We start from the raw sequence: 8,896 nt of genomic DNA, 5'->3' as shown, positions 1-8,896 counted from the left end.
GGGATCTGGTGAAATCCGCTAGCCATGTCCAGGCTAATGAAGTATCTCGCACTCTGCAATCTCGCGATTTGGTCAGCAATAAGGGGTAAGGGATACCGATCCGCGACCGTATTTTTATTCAGCGCTCGAAAGTCTACGCTCAATCTGTCTGAGCCGTCCTTCTTCTTCACGAGTATTATAGGGCTCGCGAACGGCGAATTACTAGGTTTTACAATTTGTGCTTTAATTAACTCGTCTATCCTCTCGCGTACTATTCTTCGCTCTTCCACGCTAAGCCTGTAAGGGCTTCTCTGCACGGTGACGTTGGGATCGATTAGCCGTATTTCCAACTGGCCCGTACTGACGCGAGTACGCGGGAAACCCGTAATGAATGATTCTTTAAATTTTTCGAGAACAGAGATTAATCGATCTTTATAGTTACCGATCACATCAGTGTCAACCTCGTTAATGTTGACCGCATCTTCCGCGACTTTACCACAAGCGTTAACGACCTTTGTTTTACAAATAACGAGGCTATCTTGCGCGATATTTACGTCGAATCCCTGGCTCAAAATCTCGCGACCAATCATGATGTCGTATTTTAGGTAATCGTCAGCAAGGACATGAAAAACTATCTCCAATGTAAGATCGTTAATACGAACAGTGGACAAAATCTGAAGTGTACTCTTAATACAAGTATTCCCGATCCCCCGCATCACTACCACATCGGTTATTCTTTTGCCCGAAAATTTCGAGGCTAGGGACTCTTTGATTAACGAACACTCGGCCCCAGAATCAAAGTAAAATGGATACGACTCACCCAGATGGCTTAATCTACCAGCCGGAGCTTCTACTACACAGGAGTCGATCCGGCGTTCGTCAATGGAATCGTAGTTTCTTTTCCGCGATGATGGGCAATTAGGCGCGATATGTCCCTCCTCGTGGCATTTGAAGCAGGTCACCTTCGACGATGCGGCTGGTCGTTTTTCCTTCGGGTTTCGTATATCCTGCTCCTTCCCCGTTTGTGTTTGCAGGCGACACTCCGTTCTCCTATGTCCGTGAGCACCACAGCGGTAGCACTTAATCCGAGGAACTGATAGCCTGCTGCGTTTAGCTTCAGGTTCCGTTAGTGAATTTCTTGGCGAAAATGTCGGCTGATCGTTGTAAGGGAGAATCCTCATTTCATCATGAAATTGGTCCTCCGTCCTGATATTATTCGCGAGCGTTAGTCGCCGAAAGCGTCGATCTTGTGAACTCAGCATATAAAGGGCGAGGGCATTGATCACTTCGGGCATCGTTAGATCTTGCAACTTCATCTGCAGCATGGAGCGGAGGCGACTACCGTACGCTCCCGGAGATTCAGTCTCCGACGGTCGTTCTCTGGATATCCTTATTAACGCCGAAGCGGCTGTCTCTCTGCCACCAAAACGCGAAAGAAATTGTTCCTTAAACGTTGGCCAGGTAAGTTTTCCACCGCGCACCATTTGTGAAAGCCAATGCGCAGCAGAACCCCTTAGGGCGCGATTTAGAGCGGAAAGTAACGCACTCTCTTGCATCGGGTGGTCTTTCAAAATCAGATCAGCATGAGAGCACCACGCGGATGGATCGGCGCCCGCGCCTTCGGGGTCAAAACGTGGTAACGTTGCATCCTTAGATTCCGTACTCGGTCGTTGCTCCCCCGGTTTGTGCGCTAGCGTCTGAATTAACTCGCGCATAAGGTCCATTTGCTCTTGTAGCACTTTAAACGGTTCTGATCCCACTTCTGATGTCGGATCAGGATTCGAATTTTGGGCGCGCGACGACTCTTCATGTGGACTAGCCATCGTTTCACAAAGCCGAGATTTTATTTACACGTATATACAGGTCTATCACTAAGCTTAACAAATAATAAGTACAACTAATAATAAGTCTAACAAACACTAAGCCTAATGAATAATACGATCTACGAATAATTAAATTAAATAATACTATTAGCAATGTTTGAGTTCAAACGAATCCACGGTCACCGGGATAACTCCTTACTAAGCGAAACTAACTTAGACGCAAATGCGATCCTCGAAAACGCTCGATGTATCACTCTCCAAGGCAATCGCAAGAATGCCAGCCTCGTGGAGATTTTTCTCCCTGTACGATTGCATTTTGTTTTCTATACCCGTTTGGAAGCATCGAGAAGGTTCCAAACGCCGTTGCTAGGCACACTCGTTGGAAGCATCGAGAAAGTTCCAAACGCCGTTGCTAGGCAGTTTCCGCCTGGAGTTTTGATTACTAAATACAATGTATGTCCCATTGCATCGGCACCTCCGAGGCAACATCACACGTGGCTCGGCCCGCTCTCGAGGCCGCATGCCGCCACAACCACATTTCTCGGAAAACACATACAACCACTCCAGACCTCCGTTAGATAAAACATCCATCCCGTGACCGTGGCTACGTTCAGCGACCGATTGTCACCTCGAACCCAATCTCGCTTATTACAAATCTTTAACAATTACAACTATAATAAAATCTAGGCTAAGGTACTAGAGGATGTTCCCAAAATTTCCAAGGAAGGGCTTCGGCTTTCCTTTCATCTCCGACATATATATATATATATATATATATATAATTAATTAAAAAGGGGGAAATATAAAATTAAAAATACATATATTTAACAAACATAAAATAGATATCACATTTAAAAAAAATACATATATATCATACATAAAAGCAAAAGACATTTAAAAGGAAAAAAATAATAATAATAAGGAACCTCTGATGGAAATGCCTCCGCAAACATTGTTCGAACGTCGATCACTGAAACCTAGGGAAACAACAAGAAAGGGAAAAACATCAAAATCGCAAAAACAATCATAAGCGTACCCCCAGCGGACCACCACCCCGTGGGGGATGGCATAAATAAGCAAAGCAACGTAGAGCAGGGCTCATTATTATTCCGGTGAACATTCTTATTACGTCCATTGCTCATTATTATTCTGGTGAACATTCTTATTACGTTCATTGCTCATTATTATTCCGGTGAACATTCTTATTACGTTCATTATTCTTCGTTCATTATTCTTCGCTCATTATTATAGTGATCATTGTTATTACCGTTCATTATTCTTTGTTCATTATTATTGCGATCTTCGTTATTACGGTTCATAATTATTTTGTTCACTCTTTGTGTTCATTGTTACTACGTTCGTTATTGCGCTTATCTTTAGAAATTTTGTATAGTATTTTGCGCTTCGGTGTCTTTAGTTTTTCGGTCAAGAAAAGAGAGCCGCGACTAAGTAAAAAGAAAATTTTATCTTTGAACGCGCATTGTAATTGCGGTATTAATCCAGTTAGGATTAAACGCAGGTTTAAGAATCGAAGACCACATGATGGCGCGTTTCATCTTAGCCGACCTCGTGGCGGACCCAAACTACACGACATATCTTAGGACGGTAAGACTCGATAAGAATCTAACCTCGAGGGTCGTGAAATCCGATCTCCTACTTGAGGAAAGGAGAATGGAAGCGGCCATGGGTTCCTCCGAGAAGAACAGTGCAATGGCGGCTTGCAAACAATCGAAGACCAAGCCCCAACAAAATCAAGATGGCGCTAAGAAAAAGCACAAAAACCCAAAGGATAAAAAATGCTATAAATGTGGAAAACGAGGCCACATATCGTACAACTGCCATGAGGGAAAAGAAGACGAGGAAGAGAAAGACCCAGAAAACAAAGTGGAGGAAGGATCGGAAGATAAACCGAGATCCAAGGGACTTATCTCCACACTGGCTTTATCATCTATCAACCACGTGGAAAGGGACAGGATCAGCTATCTTGACTCGGGAGCCTCAAACCATATGACCCCGGATAGGTATCGGTTCGTGGACTTCGTGCCTGCGACTGAACAGATCCGGATTGGTAAGGGGTACCTGGAAGTCAAGGGAAAAGGCACGATCGTCGTGAAGATGACCAAAGCCTGTGGCGGGTGGAGTCTATCCTTGTCGAACGCCCTGTGGGTGCCTGAATTAGATGTAAATCTAATCTCGATCAGGCAATTGGCAGTGAAAGGCGTCACCACAGTGTGTACGAAGGATGAGGCCGTCGGCACACATGATGATGGGGATGTGGTATTTAACTCAAAGGTAGGAGACAACGTGTACTACCTAGAGACAATACCACCTGAGAGGCATGTAGCAAACGTTTCCATGGAGAACGATCAAGAAGAACCTGGAAATGATGACGACCACGCCGAGGTTATTGAAGCTAAGGCGTACAAAGGTATCGTGTCATGGCATGAGAGGTTAGGTCATCTACATGGGGACGCGATGAGAAAGATCCCTGTGAGGAACGTGAAGGAGGGCTCTAGGATACATGAGGAACCATGCGGGGTCTGCGTGAAAGGGAAAATGACAAAAGTACCATTTCCGAAGACAGCCCACCACATGTGTGAACGTCCTTTAGAAATAGTTCACAGCGATATTACTGGCAGAACGCAATGCAAGTCGCTTGGCGGAGGTAATTATTTCGTAACGTTCACAGATGATTTTTCTCGTTTCATGCACGTCAGAATCATCAGTAGGAAGAATGAAGTACTCAAGTGCTTCAAGGAGTACCAGGCGGAGGTGGAGGCTTTACACCAATCCAAGATAAGTGCCCTTCAAACAGATAACGGGGGTGAGTACACAGGAGAAAACTTCGAGAACTACCTGAAGGAGAAAGGCATCTTACACAGGAAAACTGTTCCTAGAAACCCTGAACAAAATGGGGTCTCCGAACGAGCGAACAGAACCCTGGTCGAGATGTCCAGATGTTTACTCATCCAATCTGGACTCCCTGACTATCTGTGGGGGGAGGCTGTGAACACGGCATGCCACATAAGAAACCTATGCCCATCCGCTGCCATCGGAGACAAGATCCCACTGGAATTATGGAAGGGTAAGGGATGTGACCTCCAAGGGGAGATAAACAGACTGAGAGTGTTTGGATGCAGAGTCTGGTATCTAAAGAGTCCAAGCGGAGGAAAATTCGAGAGCAGAGCGGATGAGAGGATATTTGTGGGATATGACAGACAGGTCAAAGGTTATAGAATTTACCTACCGAAGATCCAAAAGGTGATAATATCCTGTCATGTCAGGTTCGAGGAGAACACGTTTCCCTACAAGAGCGCTAAGGCGGAAACGAACCATATAAAGGATAAGTCCTCGGAATGGATATGGGATGTAGAAACCTTTGAACATAGGGGAGAAGCCGGTCAAACTGACGTCGAGACACAGAGTGACGGAGAAAACGACGAAGGGGAAACCGACTACTTTATGGACAGTTTAACGTGTGAGGACAATCCAGTGAATACTGTGAGTGTACCGTTTGTGCCGAGGAGGTCGGCAAGACTACACAAACCAAGAATATGTGATTGTTGTGCTCACACTGCGACTGTTTGTAAAGCTCAAAACGTGTGTGTACCTGTGAATGTGTATGAAGCCCTGAGGGGGCCAGACGCTCAAAAATGGACTGATGCAATAAGGAAGGAACTAGACAATCTAAAAAGTAAAGATGTGTGGGACATTGTGCAAAGACCCTTAAATAAAAACGTTATAGACTGTAAGTGGGTGCTTGTGATAAAGAGAGACCCTGATAGGTATAAGGCTAGGCTAGTAGCTCGGGGATTCTGGCAGAGGCCTGGAGTAGATTATTCAGAAACCTTTAGTCCAATAGTAAAAGGCAGAACTCTAAGAATTCTGCTTGCTCTATGTGCGGAAAATGAGTGGGTTTACGAGCACATCGATGTGGAATGTGCGTATCTCAACAGCCCTCTGGATGAGGATATATACATGGAGCAACCAGAACTCTTTAGAGTTCCAGGTAAAGACAGAACTAAATTTGTGTGTAAGCTCAAAAAGAGCCTGTATGGACTGAAGCAAGCTGGAAGAATGTGGTTTAGACACATCGATAGCATTTTAAGAGGTATGAGTCTGAACCCATGCGTGAGTGGTCCATGTGTGTATGTGGATGCGTCTAAAAAATTTATTGTAGCTGTGTATGTGGACGACATCCTTGTGTTTGGGACGAATGAGTGGATTGAGATATTCAAAACTAGGATTAAGGACAAATTAGATGTTAGAATGCTAGGTGTAGACACTCAATTTCTGTCCATCCACCTGAGTAAGCCAAACAGCACCACTGTAGTATTCGATCAATCTGTACAGATAGGTCAAATGCTGGATCTGTTTGACATTACTCGTGAGGTTGGGGTGGTGGGAGTGTCGACACCGCTAGCTAGAGAATGTGAGGCTGGTTTTGATATTGAACGTGATGAGCCTTTCGACAGTAAATTATATGAACAAGCTGTGGGGCACATAATGTATGTAGCTACTGTAAGTCGTCCTGATGTTGCGTGTGCAATAGGGAAACTAAGCCAAAGATGCGCGAATCCGACTGTATCCGATTGGAAAGCAGTGAAGCGGGTATTCAGATATTTACTAAAGACCAAAGACTTGAAGTTCGTATACCAAAGGACCGGGCAACCTCTGAAGGTGTTTTGCGGGTTGTACGGTAGACAGGAAATCCAGGAGCGGGTATGTGTTCATACTCGCTGGTGGTGCGATATCCTGGCTATCCAAAAAACAACCGATTATAGCTCAATCGACGTGCGAAGCGGAATTTGTGGCAATGCAGGAAGCAGCAAGGGAAACAGTGTGGATTTCTTTACTGTTAAAGGAATTGGGTCAACTGTCATATTGCCCTCGCCCCTGCAAGATATTCTGCGATAATATCGGAGCTATTTCATGGTCAAAGGACGAAATAGTTGCTGAGAGTTCTAAGCACGTCCAAGTGCGTTACTTTTACGTTAAGAACTGCGTATCGAGGGGGATACTAGATTATACTTATGTACCTAGTCCTGACAATGTGGCTGACATTCTCACCAAAGGCCTAAATAGGATTAAGACTCAGCAATTTACCAAAGCTATGGGGCTTGTAGAAACTAGCGATCAAAGGGGAGTGTTGAGAAATGTTAAGTTGGTACGATCGCTGCTTACTACAAGCTAAGTTGGTACGACTTCTAACGACGCTCTTTTGTTTTAGAAGTCGACCACGTTGTTCTATTGACTTGGAGATTCCTGTGTGGTAAGACGTGTTATAAGACTGAAATATATTGGAGAAAACGAATCTAAGTGAATCGTTATTTTATAAACCCAAAACCTTATTAAATAACTATCAAAGCCATGTGTCCTGGGTTCTGGTTATGGTGTATGCAAATTCGTCGGGCGGTAAGTTTGCCAAGCTTAAGGCGTTCTCTATTAGTTTCTTCTGTGTGGTGTATCTTTGCGTCAGTGTATCATGGTATAATGTTTTCATTTCTCGAGTTTATCAGAAATAGGAATAACCTTTTATAGAAAAAGAAAATTTTGTATTTATATATATTATATTTTTTCTTTCCTTTTTTTCTTCTTTTTTTTTCTTCTTCCCCTTTTTCTTTTTTTTTGTTTTTTTTTATTGTTAAAACCTTTGTTTTATTTTAGGTTTTACGTACTTGTTATCAGTGAAAATAAATATTATGAATACTACTTGGATTGGAATTATATACATATATGCGTACAAAATCCATTTCTACATGTTAGATATAATAATATAACAATACTACGTAGATTAATACATAATAAAATATCCTTTTACTTCGGTTATATTTATTACTAACTCTCAATTAATCTATCTTAATTATTTTCTAACCACTTTCTATATTTATCAGCTATTTTATTTCTTCTTGTTAATCTGCGAAATCCATGCATGTACACTTCCTTGTATGGTGATTGATTGTTCACGAGGTAAGTTGCACTTTCACTGTTTTCGTTATTCGTTGAACTAACACGTTTTACATTCAAACAGTAATTGGAACACTCGTAATAAACTTCTTTTCTTTTTCCAAGTTTCCGCTATCTGTGTCATTCGACAAACAGTGCCACGCCTCCACAGCACCGTTATAACATTTAGCGATGCTGCTCTTTGCATTAAGGCAATTGAAGTTAATTCGTTCGTTTATTTTCAGCTGGTACATGGTGTTCCGCAAGCAGGGAGCCATAACCTATTTTGCATGTAGACCTTCTTGTATGATGATTACTTGTTTACAAGGTAATTTTCACTTCCCCTCTTTTAATTATTTATTGAATCGACATGTTGTATATTCAAACAATAATTGGAGTACACATAATAATTTTCCCTTTTTCTTTTTAGGTTTTCGCTATCTGTATTATTCGACGAACAGTGTTACACCTCCTTTTGATTTATCCATAATATAGTTATAACATTTAGTAACCTTGTATTTTGCACCGAGACAATTGAAACTAATTTATTCACTTATTTTAGGTAGCTGTCATACATTGTGTTCCACGAACAACGATCCATAACCTATACTTGCACGTACACTTTCTTGTATGTTGATCACTTGTTCACAAGGTAACTTTCACTTTCACTAGTTAATTGTTCATTGAGTTAACACGTTTTATATTTAAGCAATAATTGAAACACGTATAATAATTTTCCTTTTTCCTTTTAGGTGTTCGATATCTGTATTATTCGACGAACAGCACTATAACATATACTACCGCACTACGTTGTCCACTGAAATCGCTTTATTCATTGCTTATTTCGATTATGCGCTAGTTTTAACTTGTTTAAATGCACCGTTCGCCGAATCCCTTTTACTTCGATCTTGACGTTTTGGTTCTGCAAGATTTCTAGCACTTTGTATGGTCCAGTATATTGATCGGAGAATTTTCCTTTACTGGGTTCTTTTAGTAAATATATCGAATCTCCAATTTTAAAATCTTGGGGGTTGATTCGTCGGTCGTAATATTCTTTTGATCTTAGTTTGGATTTTATCAAATTTTCTCTTGCCATTCGTTGTACGGTGTTAATTTTATCGAACAGATCTTCGAGATATTCTGCGTAA

The 8,896-nt window shown here is 42.1% G+C and overlaps 1 long non-coding RNA gene across 1 annotated transcript; it reads left to right on the top strand.

Moving 5' to 3' along the window:
• The first annotated feature begins 6,506 nt into the window (after window positions 1–6,506).
• LOC143304650 (uncharacterized) lies at window positions 6,507–8,896 on the top strand. Its single transcript, XR_013061318.1, has 3 exons — window positions 6,507–7,217; window positions 7,994–8,400; window positions 8,501–8,896. It is a non-coding gene; the product is annotated as an uncharacterized LOC143304650 (long non-coding RNA).

This window comes from Bombus vancouverensis, unplaced genomic scaffold, assembly GCF_051014615.1.
Source record: "Bombus vancouverensis nearcticus unplaced genomic scaffold, iyBomVanc1_principal scaffold0045, whole genome shotgun sequence".
Classification (NCBI taxonomy): Eukaryota; Metazoa; Arthropoda; class Insecta; order Hymenoptera; family Apidae; genus Bombus; species Bombus vancouverensis.
The sequence above is the reverse complement of the archived record's forward strand: the minus strand, read 5'-3'. Positions and strand labels throughout refer to the sequence as shown.